General features: G+C 51.6%; 1 protein-coding gene and 1 long non-coding RNA gene across 12 annotated transcripts in view; one reads left to right on the top strand and one right to left on the bottom strand.

Annotated features, from left to right (window-relative positions):
* Positions 1-18,517: 18,517 nt before the first annotated feature.
* LOC109380779 (uncharacterized) overlaps positions 18,518-27,560 on the top strand; it is an 18,319-nt gene continuing 9,276 nt past the window's right edge. The window contains exons 1-2 of the long non-coding RNA XR_002123558.1: positions 18,518-18,796; positions 22,153-22,261. This is a non-coding gene — a long non-coding RNA (uncharacterized LOC109380779). The remainder of the gene's footprint in view (positions 18,797-22,152; positions 22,262-27,560) is intronic.
* CDK12 (cyclin dependent kinase 12) overlaps positions 24,043-27,560 on the bottom strand; it is a 70,261-nt gene continuing 66,743 nt past the window's right edge. For 8 of the 11 annotated variants that reach the window (XM_019638684.1, XM_019638682.1, XM_019638680.1 and 5 more), the window contains one exon: positions 24,043-24,192. The gene's annotated coding sequence lies outside the window, so the exon portion shown is untranslated. Of the gene's footprint in view, positions 24,193-26,073; positions 26,170-27,218; positions 27,480-27,560 lie in introns of all 11 variants that reach the window. The other 3 variants (XM_019638686.1, XM_019638685.1, XM_019638690.1) reach the window with 3 other exon arrangements.

Raw genomic sequence — 27,560 nt, 5'->3', positions numbered from 1 at the left:
GGAGTTGCTACTGAGGTCAGGCAGGCGGCCAGTTGGGGGTGGGGTGGCTCAAGGAATGCAGGGAATGGGGTCTCTGGAGGGAAGAATTCTGCCGAAGTTGCCAGGAGGAGTTTCTGGGGCGAAGTGTGTGCGCGCGGAGGGTTTGCACAGAAGCGGTGGGCAGGATGGGCTGTGGGGTGGGGCAGAGCCCAAAAAGGACAGAGACCGGAGATCGCGGGCAGAGACGGAGCAGAGACAAGGCTGAGGGGATGCGGAAGAATGGAAGGAACGAGAGAAGGCAAGAAGCCAGGGCAGCACCGACCCGGTTCTCTCTGCACCGGAAGCCTCCGGGATTGGGCCCAGCCGCCGCAGCGACCCCGCGTGCCTCCCCCGCCTCTTGGCCCAGGCGCGTTCGCAGATCCATCAGCAGGTTCCGCTATCGAGATGCGGATGGGGGAGGGCGCCACACCACAGCCAGTGCCAGCTTCGTGGGGGGGGGGGCGGTTATTGCGAGGAGGGGCGGAAAGCACATCTAAAATTCCGAGACATCTGTTCGCCCAGGGAGGAGACACTGGGCGCAAGAAGACTGGGCGCCCCCGCCCCGCCCACTCGGTCCGCCGTTCCAGGAGCAGGACTCCCGCACCACCCACCCACCCCCATTCCCCTACCCTCAGCCACCAATGCTGGCTGACAGAGCAGGGAGGAGGGGGCGCCAAGCATGGGACCCAGCTTGGGGGGTAGAATTCGGGAGCTGCTGCCCTACTGATGGGTCCTCAAAAGGGGAGAATCAGGGCTCAAAGGAGGGCCGTGTAAGGCAGAGACCCTAAAAAGGAGGGTGCGGAGGGATGTCTGTCAGAATAGATCTCCCCAGAGCACCCACAGACAATCTCCCACATATACACTTACACACAGACTCTGTGATCATACACACTCAGATATAAATCCTCCCGTTCCAGTGAACACACATAACCGGCCCCCTTCACACTCCATCACTTATTCATTCAAGCAATTTCCCTGGATGCTTGGTCTGTGCTGTGCCTGGGCTACATATGGGGGAGACACCTTCCTACCCACCAGGAGCTGTGAGCACATTGGGATGCCCAAGTGCACAGGCCCACACCTGCCCTCATCCTCAGACTGACTCTGTTCTTTAATGGGAGGGGGACCTGGAGGGAGGGAGTTCCAATAGCATCACCATCCTCCCTCACTTGTAAGCAGCTTCCCCAGGGAACTCAGGACAAGGTCTAGGAGCCCTAACAGAGGGCTCTGGACCCACTGCCAGCCACTTGTCACCTTCTTACCTACTCCCTATTGGAAGGAGCCCCTGACCCCAGGTTTGGCCTGAACAAGCCCCAGCCCCATTTCCCACCAAACTTTGATGACCACCTCTCTCTTTTCCGGTCCCTGGCCTGGCACCTGCCCCAGTACCAGGGATGCCCTAGCTGGGCCGAAAGAGGCCAGACCTCTCAGCTGGGAAATGTCCATGTGGTTGCTACTTAAAAACTGATTTATGAGGCCATGGCGGCTGTGGAGGCTTGGCCTGCGGTCCTGGTAGTAATCAAGGGCATATGCCCATCTCGCCTGGCACTGCCCAGCTTGTGAGCCCAGCCCTGGCCTCTGCTCTCCTGCTGGGAAGAGAGAGGCATAAAAATACTAAGCTTCCTTTCTCTTTAAGCCATTTCTCTCTTCCTTCACTCTCTTCCTTTTCCTCCTCCCCTTCTTCCCTTTCCTCTCTCCCTCCTCCCTTCATCCCTCCTCCTTCCCTCCCTCCCTTTCTCTTCCTTCTCTCCCAAGTGGCACGGACCAGCCTGTGTGCCGGGCTGGCGCTCACAGCTGCAGCCCATCTGCTATGATTGAATGGTGACAGTGATGAGACAGGAGCTGGGGGGAATGGGAGGACATGGGGGCTGCCCTGCCATTTCTCACCCCTCCTGTGCCAGCCCCCACATGCTTCCTTGACCTCCAGGCTGAGACCATGCGTTATGCCTGTGCAGGGTGGGGTAATCCCACCCCTCTAAGTAGTGAGGGAATTCCTTTCCTCCCAACTAGATTCCTGAGAAGAAGGAAGAGGACAAGGAAGGAACAGAGAGTAGGAAGAAAACGGGGGAGGGATTGGGGTTGGAAGAGCAGTCTAGAAGAAATGACCCACATGTCCACACTGGCATGGGCTGGAGTGGGGCCCTGGCACCAGCACTGACTAGAGTGGGGTACTGAGGTTCCAGTCTGGGCAGGGAGGCCCTGATGTAGGTCCAGGGCCCAGCTTTGTCAAGAATCCAGGAAAACATCCTTGACAGCTCCTGGTGGGTACCCTGTTCCCCAGACCCTGTCACTTTCCTTATCATGGGGTTCTCCCTCTGTACCCCAGAAAAGAAGGTCTAGTTAAACGTGAAGAAAGATTTCCCAACTGATCCCGGTGCAAGACCAAGATACAACAACAACAACAACAACACAGAAGCTAACATATTTTTGGAGCTTATTATGTATCAATAACTGACTTAAGCATTTTACATGAGGTAATAATTATCTTCACCATCCTATGATGTTGAGACTCTCATTACACTGATACTACAGACAAGAATACTGGCGCACATACCCAGTGTGCATCCTAGGCTTGGCTTCCTTTTTGGTAGAAGAAAAGGAGAGAATAATTAGGAGGTCTAATTTTTTTAAGAGATCCAGTACCATTTTTTCCCCACTTTCTCCTCCCCTTCTGCCTCTCTTCTTCCTCTACCTGTTCCTCACCCTCAGTCAACCCCGTATCCACTCACCACCGAACTCTCACCCCTGTGGCTTTCTCCTTCTGCCACTGCCCACATGCAGGAAGGAACCCACTTTTCCCATGCCACCCATCCCATCCCACACTTGCAGACTTGACTACATCTGACCCCACCTTCTTTTCTAGGGCAGCTGCTCCTCACATCCATAGGCCTGGCCTATGGGGGTTTTTCCGCCTGAAGCTCTGGGTAGAAGATGTTAATGTGAACAGCTGCAGGGCCAGGCTGGACTTCCAGTGTAATCTGGGCTCCTGGGAAGCTCGAGGATAGCACTTTGCTCCACCTGACATACTTCTCCTGCCCTTTCCCTGGACACTGGGGTCTGTCTGGGTCACTCATGCCCTTTTTCGCTTCTGCCATCTACATCTCCACTCTCCTCCTTCCTCTTTCTCCAAATTCTTTCCTCTTCCCTTCTTTTTTTCATCCATCTTCACAATTCTTTCTCCTCCCCTTTCCTTTTTTTTCTCCCCGTCATCTTCCCCTTCATCCCCTCTTGCCTACTTATATGATAAGCCCTTTGGCCCTTGAACTCTCCCTCCATTAGGAAAGTGGGCAGTGCTCATGTTCTATAAGTTTCACAACTAAGGAGCTGATGATAGGACAGCCATCCCTACTCCCTCCTAGGCAATCCACCTGAGGGAAGTTTTTATCTCAATATAGGGAACTAGGAAACCATAGTCCAATCTTGTGAATAAGCATTAAGCAGTTGCTAAATCCATGCAATCCCCAGAACAAATCCAGATCAACATTGTTGTCCACTTGTCCAACACAGATCGGAATAAGAAAGCAGGTGGGAAGTTATTTGCAGGGTCATTATAGGGCTTTTCTGGTGTCTGTCTCCTACCCCTACTATTTTAAGGTCCTCCGGGGCAAGGAGGCACTCTGCAAGGGACAACTGGAGGCCGACAGAAACCACACATCAAGGATCCCTCACCTGCCATGGCAATCTTATCAAACTCTTCTCATTTTGGACCCTGGAGGGCAAAAATGAATAAATTTTTGAGCCTGAGCCTGCACTTTGGCAGGGATGGGGGGGGGCAAGATCACTTTCCAGCCTCACGTCCCTCTCTCAGTCCTAGTGTTCAGGCATTCCTTTGTTCCTCTCATATCCTCTCCTATCTGTCATCTATAACTATCTATCTATCTATCTATCTATCTATCTATCTATCTATCTATCTATCTATCTATCTATCATCTATCTATCATCTTCCTCTTTTTTCTGTGGATTTCCCCCTCCCTTCTCTTCTCTCTCCTCCATTTCTTCCTTTTTGTCCATCACCTATCCCAGGTCACTGCCTTCTGTAAGGGGGACTGACCAAGGGACGGTCTGGTTTCAGCACCATGGACAGAGCCACTGGTGGGTTTGCCTTACTGGCTGGGTAGGAACCTAGTGGGTCTACTGCTGGGATTTGTGCAAATGGTGACTGCCCACGAGTTTCTTTGGGCGTGTATGAATGTGTGTGTGTGTGTGTGTGTGTGTGTGTGAATGTACCCAAGCCTGTGTGAATGCCTGTCTGTGTCTCTCTGGGGCACAGCCTGTGGGCGTCCCTGGCTGCATCTGTGTTTGTATCTGTCTGTGCAGTGTCCCCGCCTGCTCTCTGTGTCCCTGGCTGAGAAAGGGGAAGAGATGGGGACGCTCCGTTCTGGAGGTGGGAGAGGCAGCGGGTGGCTTCGTATCCCAGCCGGGCCTGGGGGCGTCATCCTTGCCCAGACGCGCCAGGCACCATGTGGCATGTGTGCCAGCCGGCACAGGCTGAGGGCATTCTGCCCGGCATGGGGCGAGGTGGTGGGGGATGCAGGGAACTAGAGACAGGCTAGGAGAGGTGGGGAGCTGAGCTCAGAACTCAACTCTGGGGCCAGGCCCTTTCCATCGTGCGTGAACTGCACTCACAGGCACATGCATGAAGAAATGTACAAATCGCTTGTCTTTGTGAGAGCCCAGGCAACCAGAAAACCAACCCACCATGGCCTCACATACACATATCCTGAGGAAAACGCACGGGAGGCAGGCCCATTCTGACTTGCACACAAATCACCTGGCCCTTTGCACACCACTTCCTGCACAAATGCTCACACAAAAATACACAAACACCTAAGCCATCATCTAAGAGGATGGGGGAGGCAAGAATCGACCCTTTGTGTCACAGAACAGGACCCCTAATTCCATGGGTGGGCACTTCCCTCCTGTGATACCAGGCAACCACTCTTAAGGGTCTGGTAGCTCCTACAACAACTGTTCCCTCCCCCAACAAATGAGCAGGCCCTGGGCTTGTCATCAGGAGTGCCTGCCCTCGGCACCCTGGGAAGTCTGGGAGGGTAATGCTGCCTCTGTGCTTCATGTGGGAAAGGCTGAGAGAGAGGGAAAAGGCATTCAAATGGCTCTTCCCTTCCAGCACCCATGCAAGTCCTCATCCTCCCAGAGAGTCTGGTGTACTGGGCAAATCCTAGATTTCTCATCCCAATCTCAACACTAACTGGCTGTGCGACCCCGGACAGGTTATTTCCCAGTGAAATTTAAATATGACAATTCATGCAAAGGGCTTACTTAGCTCAAGAGAGTTGTCATTAGTGGTCACTATTAGTATGGTTATAGTAATACTATGGAAAGAGTGGTTCAGGATTAGATGAAATGATGTAGCCAAAGCTTCCAGCACAGTATCTGACCCATAGTGGGTGCTCAACGAATACAAATATTCGTGTGAATGTAGTGGTAGAATTTGAGGAATTTAGGTAGTTAAAGGGAGCTTAAGAATGACAGAATTCTCTCTCCAAACTCGAGAGGCATGCACTCCCAAGTGCAGCAGGAGGAATGGAAGTTAGACATGTAAAAAAGCTGGAAGACAATCTGGGAAGCAACACAGTGGGGTGGTGAGGGGGCATCCAGATCGCCATCCTTCAGCTGGGCCTTTCACTTCCTGGCTTAGAACTCTTCAGCGGCTTTCTTAGCACATAGAATAAAATCCAAAATCCTTACTAGCTGGATCTGGTCCCTGCTTCCCTCCCCAGTGTCATTTTCTGCCTCTCCCTCTCCCTCTCCATGTCCCAGCCTCACTGGCCTTTCTTTCCACGCTGCAAACGCTGAGATCACCTTCCCACCCTAGGGACTGGCCTGTGTTCTTGGCCCAACCAGTCCCCTCACACACATCCCCTCTCCCACTCTTTTCTTGGATGGCTCCTTTTCATCCTTTAAGTCTCAGTTTGTCCCCTTATCCTCATGAGAAATCTCTTCTGGTGCCTTTATCCAAAGCAGGCTCCCAGTTATTCTCTAGTTCAGCTTCTGTTCTTTCCTTTGAGGCACTTTACTTAACTGTTGACTTGTTTTATGTCTGTCTCTCCTGCTGGTCTGTAAGCTCTCTGAGGGCAGGCACCACAGTATTTGTTCTGTTCCCACAGTAAACTCTGGGCTCAGCATGGAGTAGGTACTTAGTCAATGTGTTTGAACGGCTGAATTGATGAGTGTTTTGACATCGTTGAAAGGGGTAGGGGGAGAAGGGTGAGCGGACCCTGTAGCCTGGGCTCCAACCTGCTCCATTAGGGGTCTGTCTCATCTCTTTCCTCCTCTCAGGAGGCCTGTCTGCTGGCAGCCTCCTAATTATATTTTACTTGACTATAAATCTTTCCGTTAAATGTAATTGAAAAACATACCTTTCGAATCATCGCATTAACCTAGCATCCACTCTGAGGCGGTAATTAAAGACTTCCTAGAATCTCCCACTGGTTAGGGGATAACTGGCTCAGAGATCATCCCCTGCCAACCCCAAATGTGTAGGCACCAGCCCTCCTGCTCCCCCCCCCCCCGAGAAGATAGAGGCACAGGACCCAAGCTGCCCACAGTTCAGGCTCAGGGGCTTAGCATGTTCCCCCTCTGCTCTCCTCACTTCTCCCCTCAGAAAGCAGGGAGCAATGCCCAGACCTCAGCCCAGCACTCCTTCTGGCCTAAGGTCTGCAGTATTCTTCCTTCCCATTCTCTCCTGGGCTCATGGTTCAGCGCTATCTCAGGAAGGAAGAGGAAAGAGGAGGAACAAATGCTCTCCCAGCACCTTAAATGAGTCAGATCTGTTCCCATCAGTTTTTGCAGCTCCCTGAAGACAGGCTGAGGAAATCCATGCTGCGAGAGTTTCTGCAATATAATAGGGTTAGAATTCAAATTAAAAGGCCAACATGTTAGAACTTAACTAATAATACTGCCTCCTTTCAGACTCCCAGTGATGCCTTTGGTGACCGGTGCCCTCATGCCAGCCCCTCTCCTTTTCCAGGACTCTAATTCCTCAACTCTTCTGGTTTCTGAAGCCCCAAAACTCTGGAGTCATCCTTGACAATGCTCTTTTACACCCCTCACCCCGATTCAAATGCAAATCTGTCTGCTCTGCCTTCAAAATAAATCCAGAGTTTGAGTGCTTCTCATCACCGCACTGCTACCATCCTGGTCCAAGCTTCTGTTCCCTCTCTCCTGGATGACCACAGGTTCTGCCCTTGGTCCCCTTCGGTCTATTTTTGGTGCAACAGCCAGAATGATGATTTTTAAATAACAGCTTTTTTCCCCCCACATATATTTTTTTAATTGGGGAATTGGGGAAGGGGAACAGTGTTGGGGAATTGGGGAAGGGGACCAGCCAAGTTGTTGTTCTTCAATCTTCGTTGTGGAGGGCGCCAGTCACCATCTGGCTTCCCGTTGGCAGCTCGTGGCCTTTAAGCTCAAGGTGCTGTGTTCAATCTTAGTTGCAGGTGGGCGTAGCTACCATCCCATGCGGGGGTCGAACCATCAGCCTTGTTAAGAGCACACGCTCTATCCACTGAGCCATCCAGGCAGCTCAGTTCAAAGTGCTCAGTTCAGTCTTAGTTGAGGGTGGGCATAGGCCCATGATCGAACAGGCAATCTTGTTGTTACACCAGCTGAGCCATCCTTCCACCTGTTGGCAGCCCAGCGACAGCTCAGCTTAGGCGCAGCTCACTGGCCCATGTGGGAATCGAATCGGCGGCCCTGCTGCTCAGAGCCTGCACTCTTAAGCCAATTCTTAACCAACTGAGCACTCAGCTGGCCCTAAATAACAGCTTTATTAAGATATAATTCACTCATTTAAATTTACAATTGAAAGTTTTTTTAGTATATTCATAAACCTATGTGACAATGACCATAATCAGTTTTGAACTTTTTTTTTTTAAAGATTTTTATTGGGGAACTGGGGGGATAGGAACAGTGTTGGGGAATTGGGGGAAGGGGAACAGACAAGTTGCTGTCGTTTTGTTCTTCAGTCTAGTTGTGGAGGACGTTGCTTCACTGGCCCAAGTTGGCACCATCATTGCGCTCTTCCCGAGGGAGGCAGATCAGTCGCCGGCTCCTGGACGGCCGCTCACTGTGGCTGCTGGCCGCTCACGCTGGCTGCTGGCTACACACAGTAGTCCATGGCAACCCACTGCCACAGGGGCTGCAGCCTACGCCATCGCCAGCGACTCAAGGCAGCCCAGCTCCAGGTTGAGCTGTTGTTCAGCATCTCAGCTGTAGAGGGCAGTGTCAATGGCCCTCATATGTGGGATCTGAACCAGGGTCCTCTGGCATCCCAAGCCACTTCTTAACCATCGCGCCACTCGGCCGGCCCAGTTTTGAACATTTTTACCACCCCCAAAAGAAACCTATACCCCTTAGCAGTCACTCTCCATTTCTCTCAATCCCCCTAGTCCCTAGGCAACCAAAATAAAACATCACCTTTTATCTAAGAAGCTTCTCCTGGCGACCCCATCCAAAACTGCAACTCCTTTCCTCTCTTTCTTTGCTTTATTTTTCTCATTAGTATGCTTCACCATCTAACATACTATGTATATTATACATTTATTATGTTCATTGTCTACTTACCCCACCCACAAGCTCCCTGTAGGTGGGGCTTTATTTATGGTAGCACTCTCAGCACCTAGGACAGGACCAGGTACTTAGTAGGTGTTCAATAAACAAGTGCTGCATGAATAAATGAATGAACACACTCAATAATAAAGGTATTGAGATCAAAGATCTCAAAAGTGGCATCCGTTCTCTAGGAGCAGCCAATGAAGACCCATCCTGGGGTCTAGCTCTTGCATGTCTGGGCTTCTCTCTCTCAGTCTTTTTTTCTTTCCTGCGCTAGGCACATGTTCTACTCACCTCCACCCCCTGGGTAATTCTTAACACCAACTCCCTAACCTGCAAACTTGTCCCTCCTTCTTTTCTTCTGTTTTGATCAGTCCCTGACTCTTGCCCACTCTTAGCTTTTGGACTCAAACGTGGAGAACATCAAATGGGTGGCCTTTTGCAGGCTACTGGAAGAATCATCAGTCTCACCAGCTGAGTCCTCCAAGAATAAGAACGATGGTGTTCACTTACTGTGCATACAGTTTGGACCAGGCCCCGAGTCGAGTGCCTTAGTCCAGCACTGTCAGGTAGAACTTTTCTGCAGTGATGGAAACGTTCTATTCCTGTTTGGTTCAATATGGTGTCACTCGCCAATATGAGGTGCTTAAGCATTTCAAATGTGGCTAAATGCGACTGAGGAAATGAATTTCAAATTTTATTTAATTTTCATTAACTTAAATTTAAATAGCCACATGTGGCTAGTAGCTTCCAATTGGGCAGTGCAGGTTTAGACACGTTATTTTATTTAATCTTTACAATTATCTTGGGAAGTAGGTATGATCTCTATGTTACAGATGAAGAAGAGTGGCTAATCAGGATGAGAATCCAGGTTTGTTGGTTTCTAGAACCTTTTAAGGAGCTGTTTCAGGGTTTAAGGGAGGAGCCATGTGAGGAGGGCATAGAATGACAGTCATTCATTCTTTCATTCGACAAGACTTCACTGAACTTCATCTGCTGAAGGCTGGGGATGTATCCACAAGTCGTTTTAGTGACTACCTCCTGGGACACATTTTAATTCCTATTTGACAGATGAGAAAATTGAGACTCACTAGATGCAGCGACTATCTGATCGCCCTGATTCTTCCCTTGACTCCTATTCCTCTCCCACCGCCCCAGTCTAGTCTCCATAAAGGAGCTACAGCGAGCCTTTGAAACATTTGTCTGATCATGTTTTCCCTCTGCTGGAAATTTGGCCAGGGCTCCCCATTTTATTCCCAGAGAAAACCAAAGTCTGTACAAAGACCTACAGGGCCCAGTACAGTCTACACCTCCCTCCGTTCTCACTCAGACCTTACCTGTTGCTGCTCTCCCTCCAGCCCTCCAGCCCACTGGCTCCCTTGGCCCAGGGGGTCAGGCCTGCCTTACAGCCTGGCTGCTCCCTGAAATCCACACTGCCAACTTCTTTACTCCTCCAGGTCTTAGCTCAAATGCTGCCCTTCCAAATGAGGCCTACCCTAACCCCTACTTAAAATGGCAGGCTGCACCCCCAATCTAGATTACCTTTGCATGAACTTTCTCCCCATAGCCCTTACTACCTTCTATTATACCATAAATATAATTGACTGATGTATTATGTCTCCCCAGCTAGAATATAAGTTCCTTGAAGGCAAAGATCTTTGTCTGAAATACCCCAGTGCCTGGCACATAGTAGGGTGTCAATGAAAATAGGTTGAATAAAGGGAAAAACTTGCCCTAGGAACTCCTGCCTTTGCAGCAGGAGGGCTTGGATTCTAACTCAAGCCCCTTTGCTTCCAAAGCCTGAGTTCATTCTCTCAAAGCCATTTTCTCTTAAGTATTCACTCCAGTCCCCTCCCCAAGTTCTCTCTCTTAGAGCCACCCTGTGCTTACCCAGGAGTCCCCTGTTCCTGCAATGTTTAGCCCAGGCAGAGATATGGGTTCCTTTATAGACTCTCAGCTATGATACCAAGAAATGTTACTAAAACCCAGAGACCCTCCTCCCTTCAAGGCCGAAGCCCTGGGTCTGTTTTTCAGGCTGTGGACCTGGCAGGTTTCCCCCACACCTCCTTCCCCGCCCCGCTCCCGACACTGTTACTCCTCTCCCTCTCTGCCTAGGGGCTGGGCCAAGGGTCCTGGTCATCTCCTACTTTCAGTGGAATACCCTGGGAACCTAGCCACCCCTACTCCACCCCTGCATATGCAGCGACATGAAGGCAAGTAGGTGGACTACTCCGCTACCCCCTGACTCTCCACCCCATGAGGAAGGTGACAGAGATATGTCCTCTTTGTGGGATGCAGGGACAGGCGCTCTTCCTTGAAACTGGCAACTAGGGTTGTTTGTGACTCCATTAGGAGGGATGGAAGTTAGACAGCAGGAAGCACTCCTCAAGTTAGGAAATGACGGGAAGGTATGAGGTGTCTTCCCCATTTAAAGGCTAACAGAATGAAACGCACTCATCTTCCTGTGTGCCTTGTCCTGCACATCTTCTAGAAAGGTCTAAGTAACATAAGGAATGACTGTCAGCTCTCCCCTCGGAGCGCCAGGGCTCGCCCCTCTCTTTCTCCACTCCTCCTTCTGCCCTTTTCCATCTCCCTCAGCTCAAGACCCCTTGATGGGAGCCCAAACGGAAGTCCAGCTCCATAATATGAATGCCAGGGAATACTGAGCCACGTCAAGAGGGAAGAGCTGACCTCTGATGTGTGGTCCAACCCCCTCTAGCATTGAGGTGAGAGGAAAGGCTAGGGTTTCAGGCCAGTCCCAGCTCTACTGGATCACAGCTGTGTGGTCCAGAGCAGTTGGTCAACCTCTCTCAGCCTTAGCCGTCTCATCTGTAAAATGGGGCTAACAGTGTCTACCCTATAGCATTGTACAAGTTGGAGATGACTTATGGGAAGTTTCTGGCACAGGGTAGGCTCTTAATAATATTATGACGACAATGATTACTTAGGCTCCAGGAGGCCCTTTCTTTCATCCCTATGGATGAGGGAGGGCCTTTTCCCCTATCATTCTCCATCTGGAACTTTCATCTGGACCAGAGCAATGGTTTCCTTATTGGCTCCCCTGTCTCCAGCCTCATTCTGCTCCAATCCAACCTCTACACTCTGTCAGAATTCTTTTCCTACAATTCAATCCAAACCCATCATTCCCTGCTGAACATTCCTTGAAAACGCCCCACTGCCTACCAGGTCATAGCAAGCATAGTGATTAAGAGTTTGGGCTCTGGGGTCAGACATGGGTTTGATGCTCAGCTCTGCCACTTTCTAGCTTTATCTTTTAGGCAAGTTCCTTAATATCCCGGAGCCTCGATTTACTCATCTGAAAAATGGGATAATAGTACCTGTTTTGTGCGGTTATTGTAATGAAGCAACAAGGTAATAGCTCTATCTATTAGTAAGACAATATGCAAAAGTCAACTCCTGAGCACAGCAAGTAAAGCTGTAGCAGTTAGGCTGTCCAATTTTTAGAGCAAGATTGTCAAAATGAAGCACCTGGCCTGCCCATCCAACCTTGTTTCCTGCCATTCTCCACATGAACCGCAGGTTTTGGTTGGCACAGTGCATCGTTCACCATCCCCTATGCTGAGACTTCTTTTGGTGCCTTTGCACATGCTGTTCTCACTGCCTAGAATGCTCTTTCTCTCCCTGCCCCCCCCCGCACCCCCCTTCATCTCCTACTCACCAGTTAAGACCTAATTCAAGCCTACTGTCTTCTTAGGTGAAGGCTTCCCAGACCCCAGAGCAGGGTCGAGCACATCCTGGTGCCCCATCTCCCCAGCCTTTACCTCCGCATAGCTTTGGGTTAACAGCCACAGGCCCAGGTTGCCTGTGCTGGAATTCTAGCTTTGCCACTTCCTAGCTGTGTGACTTTAGTCAAGTTACTTCCCCTGTCTGTGCCTCAGCTTCCTGATGTGGAAAGTGGGGTGATAATAATATTGGGTTGTTGGAAAAGTTATGACGTATTTTTCTATGTTTTTCGTTGCAAAAATGCATCATGACTTTTCTGACAACCCAATAGTATCTATCTGATGAGGGTGTGAGGAGTAAATAAGTTACCATATGTAAGGAAGTTTGCTTCCACACTTGGCACAAAGTGAGTGCCCAGCAAGGGTAGGCTGCCATAATTATTATTCCAGCTTCTCCTCCTTACAGGGCAGGGTTCAGTCTACAGATTTGTCTCCCCCACAGGCTGTGAGCTTGGAAGGTAGGCGCTGGTGCTGATTCACAAGGCTGGTGCAGGGTGGACATTTGGTACCTCTGCCTGGATGGACAGTCAGGAAGTTTTCTCCTTTATCAAGAGCTTTTTTATTTGCCCCTTAGGATAATCCTATGGTCTGGTACTCACATTCTTCCCAGTTTACAGATGAAGAAATTGAGGCCCCGGGGGTAAATAAATACCTTAGGGCCCTAGGAAGTGAGCAAGTAGCAGAGCCAAGGTTTACCTTTGGACTCAGCTGACTTCAAGCAATCCCCCTGAGCCTCTGTTTCCTCATCTATAAAATGGACTGATAGCTGTTCTCCCATCTCTCAGGTTTACTGTGTGAATTAACATATGTAAGAGGAAAAATGACATTTGGGTCCCCTTTATGAAGTAGGTAATGCTTTGTCTAGGAAAAGAACAAGAACTTTTCTGGGGGTAAAACCGAGGAGTAGCTGAGACTCCAACAGCCCCAAAGCCCCAATTCACCCCTCTCCCTAGGGTCTGTCTGGAGCCTGGGGCCAATTCAGCAACCTCCTCCCTTTCCTGGGCCCACTGCCAGACCCTCCGCCCCTTCCCCCCACCCATTGCCACTGGAAGACAATGGTGGGCAGGCCCGGCCTTTGTGAGAGGGGTCAGGCCAGTTAATCTTGGGCTGGGTTGGGGAGGGGCATGTAGGGGGACCAGGGGAAGGGAGAGGGGGTTGCTTGTGGGGACAGACAACAGGGGGTTTGTGAGGGTCGGGAGGACATTGGAGGCCAGGGGCCTTAGGAGTAAAAGCTTGAAACAGGCTTTGGGGAGCATTTCCTCTGAAAGTAGATTTGAGCTCCTATTAAACTTGCCAAAAATTTGTGTTAGCTAATGGATTCTTAATTCTGTCTAAAATGAGAGAGGGAAAATTATGCCATTCATCTTGTATTGGTTTGAAATTACATCTGACACCTAATCGATCATCCTGTGGAACATTAACTCTTTGGAAGAGACCCAACTTTTCCTCTCTTCCTTGCTTTCCAGCGCTCTCGAGCCACCCCCACCCCGATTCCTTCTTTTGTATTTCATTAAATAAGCAAGGCTCTGCCTGTCTCTGGGGTTGAGGGGTGGGAGTTAGGGAAAGGGCTCATTTGAATCAAAGGAGATAACCAGCACCCCCCAATCTTTTGCGGGAGACCAGACCCCCTACTTCCAACCTTCAAGTGACCTCCTCTCTCTGCTTTTTCCTATGCATTCTGCGATCTAGAAACGCAGAATGGAAGGCTTTGGGGTGTGGGATGACCTCAGAGCCACCTTGGGGGCACCAGGGAGAGGCGGGGAGCCAGGCAGAGCAGAGCTAGCACCTGGGGCAGGGGCAGGGGCGGTGGTGGGGGGCTCACCTGCGACTTGCCTGGCAGATGGGTGAGGAGGAGGAGCACAGATGACAATAGATTTGCCTCTGGGGATCCTGATGCGTTCTGACTGAAAACCCCAACCCCAGACCTGCTTTTCCAGGAGGAGGACTTTCTGGCAGCAGGGGGACCGCACTGGAGGCAGACAAACCTGGGCTGGGATCCTGGCTCCACTCCTGACACGCTGTGTGACCTTGGGCAAGTTACATAACTCCTCTGTCTCAGTTTCCTTCTCTGTCAGAGCAGGATAGTAAGACTGGCACAGGGCTGGGGTGAGATCTGCATGAGATGATCCAGGTGAAACTGGGGCAGAGCCCATAGCCTGGCACATAGTAGGCACTTGATAAAGGTGACAGTCACTCCCCTCCCCACTTCTGCGGCTCCCCCTCTACCCCTTTCACCTTCTTCTCTCCCGCCTCCAATTCCCTGAACCCTCCTCAAGGCAGAGCTACGGCTGAGAAGCCACAAGGTTAGATCAGGCCACGAGGGCCAATGTCTCCTAAAAGAACACCTGAAGGAGGACTGGGCCTCCTGGGTTTCTGCAGAACCCTCCGCCCTCTTCCTTCCTGGACCTCCTCTATCTGCTCCAAAAGTTGTGGGGGGTTGTCTACTGCATGGAGAGCTCTCTCAGCAATCCCCATGCTGCCCAGAAGGTGGAGTCTCTTGCAAAAGGGGCATTCTAGGAGGTGAGGTCAGGAGGAGGGGACGCTTCAGCTGAAAGATAGCCACCTGCTTTCACTCACGCATCCCAGATTTTACAAGAGAAAGGTGGATTGAGCTGGGAGTGGGGGCTTGGTCCCTCAAGAGCCGCGGTTCTCAACCTTCCTAATGCCGCGACCACTTAATACAGTTCCTCATGTTGTGGTGACCCCCAACCATAAAATTATGTTCATTGCTACTCTATAACTGTAATTTTGCTACTGTTATGAATCGTAATGTAAATATCTTTTTGTTTTCCGATGGTCTTAGGCGACCCTGTGAAAGAGTCGTTGAACCCCAAAGGGGTTGCGACCCACAGGTTGAGAACCGCTGCTCAAGAGCAAAGGAAGACAAAGGGCATCAGGTGGGTGTGAGAGAAGCGAGGGGCAGGGAGTCCCACCTCTATTCCCCAGGAGGCACAATGATTTCTCCCTTAGGTTGGCTTTGGGTACTATGGGAAGAGAAGTTTCCAGGACCCTCCAGCTCCATGTGAAGGGGGGTCACACAGAAGAAATGTAGCATGCAGCTAGCCTCTGGCACAGGACAGCATGTGAGAGTGGTGCTGAGATGCCTGTTTCATGGAAATCTGGGCAGTCTCTGGACCCTTCTCAGTGTAGGTCTCACTCTCAATGAGCACCCACAAATACCCGAATGAATGTGCAGGTGAAGGACAGGGGCTGGTTTAAGGGACCAGTCAAGGTCACATAAGGAATCACTAGCTTCTATCAGGTATCTGTTCCAAATGGCCTAAAATGCCCCAGCTGCATTCTTGGGCCTTGTGGAAGACCCCCAACTTGAGAACTAGGAATGATGGGGAAACCTCATTCCATATCCTCATTTCCCAGAGGAGGAACCCAGGACTAAGAAAGTGGGTCTACTGACCAGGAGAGTGAGGTAAGGCAGCCGAGGACATAGGCCTCTGGCTCTCAGTCCAGTGCTCCACTCCACCTGTATCATGAATCTGAAGGGACACTTTCCAGGCCACTTGTCCAGTCCCAGCAGAGTCTACACTGTGTCTGGGGAGGGGCCTGGAGTTTGGGAAGTGAGGAAAGCTGCTGAGAGAGGCTTTCCCTGGAGAGAAAAGAGCAGAGGGGGCTGGGGAGGTTTCTTAACTCCCTCTCCCACCCCCAACACACATACAAACACAGACTGGCAAGAATTTTATTTCCAAATGTCCCTTCTCTGGGGAGCTTGCTGTTTCCCAGGAGACGCCTGGTGGAGATGTCCCTTCCTGCCAGGCTCCCTGGCAGCCACTAGGCGGCTGTGGCTCCCTCTTCTGCCTAGAGATGCCAGAGCGAGGGTCCCACGTGGTTTGTATTAGTAGGAAGTGGAGCCCAGGTCTATTGGTGCTGAGGATGGAGCAGGCCAGCCAGGGGTGGGTATGCAGCCAGGCCAGTGAGTAAACTGAGGGAGCCACTCACAGGGCCATACTGATCAAGGGCGCTGGGCAGCATGACCCAAGGCAGGTCAGCCTAGACACATGTGCTGACCTGCCTTTGGTCACCAGAGGAAAAAAAGTCCTCCCTGACATCTTTTTTTCCCAAACTGGGAATGTTTTTGTTGTGTTTTACTTTAAATGTAAAAGTAATGCATGATTGTTATAAAAATAGATAATTCCAACAAAATGGAATGAACAAAAGCTCCAGATTCAAATTTTAGGATCTGTCTTTTCCCCCCTAGGAAAGCAATTAGCCTCTGGCTGAAGAGTCAGGCAAGAGACTGCTGTGTTCAGGAAAGAGGGGGAAAGGATCATAACATTGTGGAATGTGCTAGAATCTGGGAGGTCCTCCTGTTCAAGCAAATACCCTTGTATTAAAGAGGCTGACATGTGTGTCTGTATGTTTTTCCCCAGATCAGTGAGTGGCTTCAGAGTGCAGTTCTTCCTACCTACTCTGTGTTATTCCCACACTCCCACCTGCTGGGTGCACCATGCTGCCCCAGTGTGGTCACCTAGGAAATATGGGTTGGAAGAATAAATTAATGAACTCACAGATGAGGGAAGAGACCCAGATATAGACAGTGAATTGCCTGAGTGGCCCAGATCATAGTCCCAAACACGACTGCCACAGGTCTGGAAAAACTGGCCTCAAGTTCTCCATCAGCTTCCTCTTTCCCAGGGCTGAGGGGAGCTAAAGGTTGGAGTTTGCCAAAAAGGGCCAAGCCTATCTAAGAAATTGCCCAAGTCTGGCCTTTAAACAGGATAGGGCTGAGGCACTAGAGGGAGACTGACAGGGCTTGCAGAGGTCCCACAGAGAGAGAGAGGGGGGGATAGGAGTGGTGTGAATTTAGGCCTGATGTGAATTTAGAAATTAAATCCAAGCCATGCCAATGAGGTGGAGGGCAGTTTTGCCCTTTTGCCCCTCTACCCTGACAAGGAAGCAGCACAGCCTGGAAGGTGACAGGTCAGCTTCTAATGAATGGGATTTAAGCAGAAGGAGAAGACTTACCTCTTTCAAGAAGAGAGAAGAGATCTACCCAACACAGTAGCAGGGATGGAAGCCTGCTCCTCACCTCCCTTTCTCCTTCTTGCCAGATAACTTAGGTAAGGCCCTGCCATCAACATATTATTCCATTTAGCCGTTGGCAACTGTCAGGGAGGTCGTACCCCTATTTTACAGATGAATAAACCAAGGCTAAGAAAGGTAAAGTGATCTGTCCAGTTCACAAACCAAGTGGTAGAACTAGGAAGACCCTCAGCCTCAGGCCTGGCCCCCGATGCTCTTTTCACTGAGGCCTCACCTCAGCACCTGGTTTGGGCGGGGGGTGGTGTCACAATTTTGTGGCCAGACCACCCCTGCTAGATTTGGGGGCAGGTTCTCGAACTCATAGAAGCCCCTGGCCTTCCTTTAGGCTCAGATCCTTGAGGTGTCCTGTTTTGTTTGGGCAGACCCTGTCCCTGCTTTTCCTGAGAACTGTACTTAATGCGACCCGGGGGCATGTGGTGAGGCATGTACCACCAGACCTTGACCCACGTGATCAGTGCTCCTCGAATATGTCACCTTTCCTTTTTGGCCAAGGGTTATTCTCCCAAAGTTTTCAGTCCATCGCCGTTGATCCCTCCCCACCCCAAAACCTCTCCGTTTCCTCCTGGGGAAGGCGCCAAACCTTTGCTGAGCGCAGGCCGGAGATCGAAACCTGCGGCATTCCTGGCCCAGGGCTTGATACCGTGGTCGGGAGCACCGAGCCCCACACAGCTCCGCTCCTCCTTGGCGCCCAACCCCCTGCCAGGGGGGCAAAGGCCAGGCTGGCCCTCCCTCCCTCCCTCCCTCCCTGCCCAGCCAGCTGCAGCAGGGCACCGAAGGGCCCGCAGCCTGAGGAGCGGCTGGGAGCGAGGGCCCGGGAAGGGGCCCGCAGATGCCGCCTCCACCCCCCTTCCTTGGCCGGGGCCCCCACGGTGTCGGGGAGCAGGAGGAATCAATCAGGATAATGAAGCCGCAGCCTGCCACGCACCGCGGGGGCACTGAGGACTCGGGGCCGGTGCCAAGTCCGCCAGACGGTTCGGAGGAGCCTGGCCCGACGCGGCCCGGCGACGGCAGCGGCGGCGGCGGCGGAAGCACGGAGCCTGCGCGCGGAGGCCGGACGCAGCTCCGCGCAGGCCCCTGGCAACCGCGCCTTGGCAACCGGGACGCCCGAGAGGAATCTTAAAGCTGCAGCGGCTCCTTTCCTCGCCGCCGCCGCCGCCTCCTGGCCTCCAGGGGAGAGGATCGTGCCCAGAAGTGCTGATGGTGGGAGTCAGGTTCTGTGCCTCTCGGGACTTGGGGGTCCGACTCATACCCTCACTTGTTTATTTATCAAATGTAGATCGAGCCTACGTGCCCAAGCACGGGCTAGACAATGGGGAGGGAAACGGGCAGTGATTAAAAAATGAACAAGGTCCTGCCAAGAGGAGTTCACAGTCTAGCGTGCCAGGCGGACCAGACTGGCTGAGGTGAGCAAAGCGATGTTACTCAGGATAAAGAGGTTTCGACTGGAGGGCTAAGGGACTGTTACAAAATATTCCTGCAGTACCTGCCTTGCTCCAGGTCCAGGCCATGGGTTAGACGCTTCTTTCCTGGATTGTCTTACTATCCCAACAGCCCTGTGAGATGGGTATTATTATCATTATCATCGTTATCAAAACCACTTTAAAGATGAAGAATTACAGGCCCAGAGAGGTGAAGGTACTTAGCGAAAATCTCGTTTTATGTTTTGGACAATTTAGGACTGGGTCCCAGGATTTCTGACCCTGGCCAGCTTTCATTACAGCGTGATGTCTGGAAGGTCAAACCTGAGGGCGTCCCAATACAAACTGTGTAAGAGCTGAGGTGAAAGGGTAGCTAAAGGAAAAGATGGCTACTTTCCCCTTCTGCTGCCCACTACCCTGACGCTGTCTGCCTATATGTGGGCAGAGGGCTTGAAGAGGTGACCTCCAGAGGTCTCCCTGGTTCTGTGATTTGATATCTCCTGTTTGAAGTCCAGGCACTGTGCCACCCTTCTGGGCAGCAGTAGTTGGCAGGGGGCTGAACACTGGGGGGAGAGTCCAGGCTTCTGAAACAAGGGGTCAGGGGTGGTGGGGGACGATTAGAGGGATGGTAAGGGGGCTTTGGCAAAAGAAAGCCTGAGTCAGTATCAGTAGGAGAGCTGGGCCTCATCTTTGCTTCTCTTGTTCACCTGTCTTTCTCTTTCTGCATATTCATTCAGGTAAGAAATTTGTGCCAGGGCCTGGGGTAGGCTTGGAGGCTCTTGGTGAAGCAAAAAGCATGCTGGCTTTGAATGAAGCCAAGCCAATCTAGTTTCAAATCCTGGCTCTGTCACTTAATCAGCTATGTTAGCTTGAGCAGGTGACTTGAGCTCCCTGAGCCCATTTCAGTTTCCTCATCTGTACAGTAGAGGCATTATTACCTACTTTTCAGGGTTATTGTGAGACTTCAATGCAGTGAGAATAATGTATGTATGGTGTCTGGCACATGATAGACGCTTAACAAATTGTAGATGCTTAACAAAGTTAAAGATATCTTTGCTTATTTTGGTAGTATGATAATGGCTCCCAAAGACATGTCCACATCCTAATCCCCGGAACCTGTGAATGTTACCTTATCTGGAAAAAGAGTCTTTGCAGATGCGATTAAGTTAAGAATCTTGAGATGGGGAGATTATCCTGCCTGTATCTGGCTGGGCTCTAAATGCCACCACAAGAGTCCTTATAAAAGAGGCAGAGGGACATTATACACACAGAAGAGTAGAAGGCAATATGAACACAGAGGCGAAACTGGAGTGACAGGGCCACAAGCAAGGGAATGCCAGCAGCCACTAGAAGCTGAAAGAACAGATTCTCCCTTAGAGCCTCCAGAGAGAGCACAGTCCTGCCAACACCTTGATTTTGGCCCAGTGAAACTGATGTTGAACTACTGGCCTCCAGAAATGTGAGAGAATAAATTTATTGTTTTAAGCCACCAAAGTTGCGGCAATTTGTTACAGCAGCCTTGGGAAACTAATGCACTTAACATTGGAGATTCCATCTTCATCTTGAACAAAACCTAGCACCTGCCCTTTAGGAGTTCAGTCTAGTGGGAAATGAGAGAAGGGATGCCCAGAAGGTGAAAGGGTAGGTAGGTATGGCTGCTGGAGTTAGAGTTAGCCAGGGAAGGGGCTAAAGCAGGAAGGGCATTCCAAGCAGAGGAAACTGTGTGGGTCAAGGCACAGAGCAGGAGAAAACACTGCCTTCGGGAAACTGTGTATGTTTGAGACGGCAGGTACATGGGCATGTGGGGGGTATCGTGACAGAACTGCTGAAGTGGGTAGAGGGGCAAGAGAGCCAAGAAGCTCCCACCCCAGAATGGAATCAGTCCCTCACCCTGTGCTGGCACTGGACCTCAGGTCAGAGAACCCTAGACTGTCAGTACTGGACAGAAGCCTTAGAGACCATCTAGTCCAGTCCTGCCATCTCACACATAGGGAAATTGAGGGCCATAGAGAGTGAGTCCATCCAGGGAATAAGCTAGAACCAGATGGCTGTACCCTGGCCTCTCTCTTGAGCCTGAGTGTCCCATGTCTGAGGATCTCAGAGACACTGCCTAGTGGTCCTCTCTAGCCTACCTTCAAAAAGCACAGGTCCTGTGGTCTCTAAACCAAGGGGAGTGATTTGCATATTATTTGCATGCTGCTAATTAGACCAGAGGCAGATTTACTCAGCCCCTTTTCTTCATGTCCCCTTCCACTGTCCTATCTCACTCCCATTGAGTTCTTCTTCCTCATCCATCTCGGGACCTCAGCAACTTCTCCCATAATTCCAGCCCAGGCCTCACGCCTCAAGGCCCCTTACCTCGCTCCACCCATCCCCTACTGTCTTAAGTGTTTGGTCCCACCTGGAAAAGGTACCTGGTGGGTTTTTAGCATATCTAGTCTGGATGGGGAATCTGGAGCAGGTCACCGTGGAAAGGAAGATGATGGGCTTTCTAGTTCGAGGTTTTCTCTGGGAATGGGGAGCAGTGAGTTCTGTCTCCCTGCAGCCCAGGGGCCACCAAAATGGGGCTATGGAGTTGGGCAGGAGGGTGCTCCTTGGGGAGCTGGTGGGCAGGTGCCAGTTGCATGCCCTAGGCCTGCCCCAAGCCTCTTGGCTGGCAGCCACACCAGCCCATGGTGGAGTTGGCTCCTTCTTTGAGGGAGGGAGAATCCTGGAAAAGGTCGGGGAGCATCCTTTAGCCTGGCAGCCTAACACTGGTTAGGTTGAGGTTGCCATGCAAGTTACTGTGGTTCCTCCAATGGGGACGGCACATCCAGATTCTTGGGGCTGTCATCAATCCAGCCCAACTGGGCTGTGAGGCACTGTGCTAAACTAAGCACAGCCTTTCCTTGAGGGTAGGCCCTCAGGAAATGTTTTCTGATAATGAGGGGCCACCTGCTCCCTGGAGACAGGTAAGGAGAAAAGGTCACAGAGGCACAGATTCTGCCTCTCTCACCTCCCATTAGCCCGTTTTCCCTCTGAAACCAAGGCTCTACCCAGCGCCTCTCCTAGGTGAGAGGTTGAGCCTGTCATCTGATGGTCACCAGAGAAGGTACCACACTGTAGCCAAGACAGGAGCACAGGTGCCCCCAGAGTTGCTGTGGGGCTCTGTCACCCTACGGCTGACTCAAGGTAGCTGCTCAGGAGCTAGAGAATGTTGGTGCCTTAGGATTCATGGAAAAACCTGGAGCACAGCTCAGGCTAGCAACTTGCAGAAACCAGCTTGCTCTGCTGAGAACGGGGGCCTGGATATGGAAAGAAAGACTTCCCTGCATATGTGAATAATTCCTCTCCATGCATAGGTGATATGTGAGCTGTGTGAACACGTGCTACAGGGGGCCTCAGCAAGCATCCTGACCTGCATACACAGCTGTGTGCACATATCCCAGTCTGAACAACTGTATGTTGCACGTGAGTGTCTTCATGGAATTCCACCTTCCTTCTTCCCTCCTCTGGGCTTTCTCTTCTTGTTTCCAGGTAAAATGGGAAGCGGGGGTAGGCACGGCAGCTTCACCATCCCCAGCCCTGCTCCCTTGCGTACAGAGTCCCTGCGTCCATTTTCCCATGACAGCAAGCAGATCCCTTCTTGGTCCTGAGTAAGGGGATCCCAGCTCCTTACTGACCTAGATGATTCCATCTTGCACCAATTCCTCTGCTCTGGTAGCTCCCTGTTCCCCTTGTGTGTCCCATACCACTCCCTCATCTAGTGTCCAAGTCAAAGGGAGAGGTGGGAAGAACTGGGGTGATGCTATGGGAGTGGGAGTAGGAAAGGTGGATCAGATACTGTTCGATTTTGCCCGGGTCCCTCTGGAGCACTGCTGCTCATTTAAAATTCCGATTTAAAGCCGAGCAGCTCTTTAAATTTCCACATTAGCATGCCGCCCTGATGCCAGGCCAAGATGTTGGGATGGATTTGGCAGGAACGCCTCCAACAGCGGCAAGCAGCAGCATTTGCCAGCAATAAAACAACGCATGAATAAAAGAAGGCCAGCTTGGCAGCAGCAGCAGCCCAGGTAGCTGGGTGAGCCCAGGAGAGGCCCACATATATGGGGGCTCAGAGGCATGAAGGCCCATGCAGGGGCATGTGTGAGTGTAGGCCTCCGTGGCTGTCTCGGCCCTCACCCTCAATCTGTGCCTGCAGTGGAATCTGAGGGGAGGGCTGAGGCAAGACAGGGGTTGCTCCCCTGTGCCTGTCTCATTCCCCTCCCTCCAGGGTTATCTTCTCGGAGGAGACAGATGTTGCCTTTGATGAGGACACAAGGACTTGGCCCACAGCCCGAGTTGTCCTACTTCATTACGGGCCAGAGAACAGGTAGGGTCAGAGAGAGCAACACTGCCTAGAGTAGATTCCGAATCCATGACCCCCAGTACTGGGTGCTGAGGGGCACTCTCGGGACAAGGGGACTGGGCGAAAGCTGCTGTGAGGACTGAGTAGTGGTGTTGAGCTGGGTGGGAGAGATGCTCTGGGCTGGGCAGTTGGCTAGAATGGGGAGTGGCCAGGGAGAGCGAGGGGCTGCAGGGCCTGGCCTAACTTGATCTTCCTGCAGACTTGGAAATATTGTTTGAGGTCAGATGGCAAGGGCAGAGGGTCAGATGAAGCCCTGGGCTGAAGGCTGGCTACCTCCCAGAGGTTATTTTGTCCACCCTGTGCCTCTCAGAGTCTAGAGTATGCAGCCCCAAAGGACTTGAGGCCGCTGGGTCCTGTGTTCTTCTGCTCCAGGCCCCTGGCTGAGGCTCCTCACCAGCCATGACCAGGAAAAAGCTCTTACTGCTCTTACCATCTATCCCTCCCACCTGCTCAAACCATCCCCTTCCCTGAAGTCCTGGGGAAGAAGACAGAAGCAAACAGAGGGGAAGCAGCAGATGGTCTCTGCAGTCTCAGCTAAGGCAGACAAGAGGGACACCCTTCTCCGATGGAACTCCTCCCAGATCACGGGTGATTTCAAGCCCGAATATGGGGAGAAGTTGTTGGGACTCTGAATTCTCTCAGTCCCTGGAGGAGCTGAAGAGCAGACAGGCAGGCGGGCCAGGCTCTGGTAGGGCAGAGGCCTCATAACCTGGAACTTGAGCCAGTCCTGTCCTGATGGCTTTTTCCAGGGAGAATAAGGTGGCCTGATCTCTCAGGTACCCTGTCCCCTGGTCCACACATTGTGGGTATGTCAGCCCTGGGGTGAGGGAGTGGCTAAGAAGCTGAGTTTAGGCCAGAGAGATGTCATTTTGTCATTTATTCATTCATTCAACAAATATTTACCAACAGCTGCTTTGTGCTAGGCACTGTGCTGGGCCCTGGAGCACGCTGGTGAGCAGGCAGACATGGTCATTGTCCTCGTGGAGCTTCCCACCTGGGGGGGGAGGGGAACAGGATCATTATTCAAATGACAACACAAGTAAGTGTGGAATAACTGTGCTAAGTGCTCTGAAAGGATATATAGTACCATGAATGTATATGATCGAGGGACTTGGCTGAGTCTAAGGAGTGAGGATGAGCTTGCAAAGGAGACAGAGAAAGAGCAGCCAGAGTGGTAGGAGAACTGGCAATGACATAGAATCAGAGGAGGAGGTGGTCAACTGTGCCGAGAGATGCTGAGAGCTCATGAGACGTCTATTCGTCCTGACTCCTCACCTGCTAGTTTTGACTACAGGTATGGAAAGGCTCTGGCATCGTGCCTGGCTCACAGTTGGTGCTCTGTAATGTTAGCTCCCTTCCCCCCACCCTCCCTAAGCTACGCCTCCCTCTAGGGACCCCCGATTTCTGGAACAAAGGAGCTGCCTGGGCTCAGCTTCCTCATCAACTCAGGCCCAGCACCCCAGCCATCCAGTCCTCAGTGAGGGACCCTGGGCCTCACCCTGCCTCGCCACATCAGTCCCTTCACATGGAATCCTACCAGTCTCCAATCTACTTCCTCCTTTGTATTGGTCTTGAGGGGCTGGGGTCTAGGTCTCAGAGAAAGATGCCATTCTGGCTCTGCTTCTGGGGCTGAGTCTGAGAAGGGAAGAGGGTTGGATTCCTCAGCAGCTCCCAAAGCTGCCCAGGGTCAATCTGAGTGTCTTAGGTAGGGAGAGGGGGAGTCGTGGGGAGATGGGGAGGGGGGCTGCCCACCCAAGGCGGCGTAGAGCCCAGAGCCTTTTCCATCACAGACACCCCATCTGTCTCTCACAGAAGGCTCGGGTTGGAGGAGGTGCCGAGAAGGGGGGTATGGAGGGTGAAATTTTACAGTCTGTGAGCTAGCACGACGGCAGTGAAGGTGCTGACCTAGAAGGGTAGAGGGTCAGAGTGGGGTATTGGCAGGGCTTCTAGAGGTCAGAGGTTGGGACTGGAGGTGGGGAAGATGGTAGGAAACACTGCATACTACTTTCCCTGGACAGCTTTGTGTTTGATTTTGATTTATAGCTCCCCACCCCACCGACCAGAGGGCAAAGAATCATACCTCTCTGGCCAAAAAACTACCGGCATTCCTAAGCCCAGGGCTGGCTGGGCTGGATGCGCGATGCCTCCCTCTCCCCAACAGTTAGACCTTTTCTAGAACTTAAAATAATATTTTAGTTAAATTTGAGTTTTCAGAGTGTTTTATTTCACATATAACTTTAACTGATCCTGCTAAGGTCCAAGGAGGTAAACATTATTATTCTTGATCTACAGATGAAGCAACAAGGGGTTCAAAAGATTAAGTGAATAACTTGGATCACCGGAGAATAAGGAGGGGGGGTCCCAGACCAGGTCTCCTGACTCTACATTCAGACACTAGACACTAGACACTAGGCTACACTTAGGCCTTCCTTGCTCCTCACTTTTGGTGATATTGTACAGCCCCCACTGCTAGGTAAGGTCTGGGACTTTCTAGGAGAGAGCTCAGACGCACTCCTCCCCCATGACTGAAAACTTTTGGGAGATACCCAGGCTTTGTTGGACACACACTGACACAGCCCCCTACTGAATATAACATCCAGACACTAGGAAACTGGACATCCCCAGAGGGATGGGCCTCCCACATATAGAAATATGAGAGGGCTACAGACTAAAAGTTGTCAGGAAGGAGGGGCAGGGTGTGGGGAGTGGAAAATGCCAGCCTAGGAAGCAGCTGTTAGGGTCCACTCCTGGTCCTGGAAAGGTCACTTAGGAATCCCTGTGGGCATCCTCTCTCCACATTCCAAGTTCTAAATACTCCATGTTTCCCCCCACCCCCAACTATACTTAACAGAATATGATTCCACAGCTTCCCTACCTACTCGTCTTTTCTCCCACTCTTCCATGTTTGGAAGTTCTTCCGCAGGTATAACTTGATTTCCTCAGGCTGCAGCTTGATCCCTCTACAAGCACTCTAAAACAGGTGCCAGGAGAACCCAAGACAGGCCTTCAGTTATTAGATATAAATAGACAGGGGAGGGGAACTGAATATAGAGACAGATATTATATCTCTTGGTCCCTGGAAGTTATTAGGAAGAAGGCACTAGTGGTTGCTAAGCAACAGGTCTCCATAGAGGACAAGGCACTGAGAGGAAAAGCCTCCTTTGACTGAATATTGGGGTGAGAGGGTAGGGAAGGTGGGGGGTTCAAAGGGCTGTGGAATGGCAGGCAGGGCTGCAGAGAATGATAGGTTTGTCCTCCAAGACCAGCTCTATTCCCTGGGCCTTAGCAAACTCCGCCTTTGCAGCCTTCAGGATTGGTAGAAGGAAGGAAGGCCTGAGGCACTCCTCCCTTCCTGCCAGAAGGAGGGAACCTGGTTTCCATAGCAACCCTGAAACAATCCTGGCCTTGTTTTGCTTATGGCTTCTCGGTAGCCCCCTCAGGGAGCATTGACTATCATAGACCCTTTTCTCTGACCCCCAACTTCTGATTTGAGGCGGAAAGCCCATAGAAAGGTAAGGGGAGGGGCCGGGGGTTCCACAAAGCTGGTCTCACTTTGCCCTCATGTGACCATTTAAGATTCTAAAGGGGCAGTGCCTTTTCCCGGAAGGGCTTCCAGGTGTCCTCTGACCTCTGCACCTCCTAAGGAGCTACAAAAAGCAGGGCCAAATGGTGGCGTCAGAGGCAAATTCTGGATTCAGGCTTGCTTTCTAAAAGGGCTAGTCCAGACTGGGGTTGGAGATCAGGAAAGAATGAGGGGGTAGGGTCTTTTGGGCCCCTTGGCCACCCAGACCCCCATCCTCCTCAACCTGAAGTCCACTGTCATCAAGGCCAGAGAATGGAGATATAGAACATTAACGTATGTCAAGTATAAGTGAGTGGCACCGAGGGGCATAATCTGTTTTTCTAATATGACCACAAGCAGAGTGTTAGAAGAATTAGGCCGACAGCTGCTGGTCCCCCCCCACTTCTGCCCCCCCTCCTCGCTCTCCCTCTCCCTTCCTCCTCGGCGTTTGCACACACCAATGGCAGCCGGGGCCTGCTCGCGATTTCTCTTAATCTTCCTCCACCATCCTGCGCTCTTTCCGCAGGCGGTGCTGCGAAGCCGGCAGAGCCCCGCGTCACACCTTACTGCTCTCTGAGATTGCTCCACAGAGAGCTCAAGGAGATGGCAATTCGGTGCTGATGCCGGCTGGCAGCAGTTGGGAGAGGGGAAGGAGGAGAGAGAGGGAGGAGGGGAGGGGGAAAAAGTTGGCACGGATACCAAGTTTTTCCCTAGAGAGACTGGGTGGGGGGAGCGAGAGAAGAAGAGAGAAAATGACACAGAGAAAAGGAAACAAGGAAAAGGAGAGAGAGAGAGGAGGG

The sequence above is a fragment of the Hipposideros armiger genome, unplaced genomic scaffold, assembly GCF_001890085.2.
Source record: "Hipposideros armiger isolate ML-2016 unplaced genomic scaffold, ASM189008v1 scaffold_40, whole genome shotgun sequence".
Classification (NCBI taxonomy): domain Eukaryota; kingdom Metazoa; phylum Chordata; class Mammalia; order Chiroptera; family Hipposideridae; genus Hipposideros; species Hipposideros armiger.
Note: the sequence above shows the minus strand (reverse complement) of the source record. Positions and strands in the feature narration are given on the sequence as shown.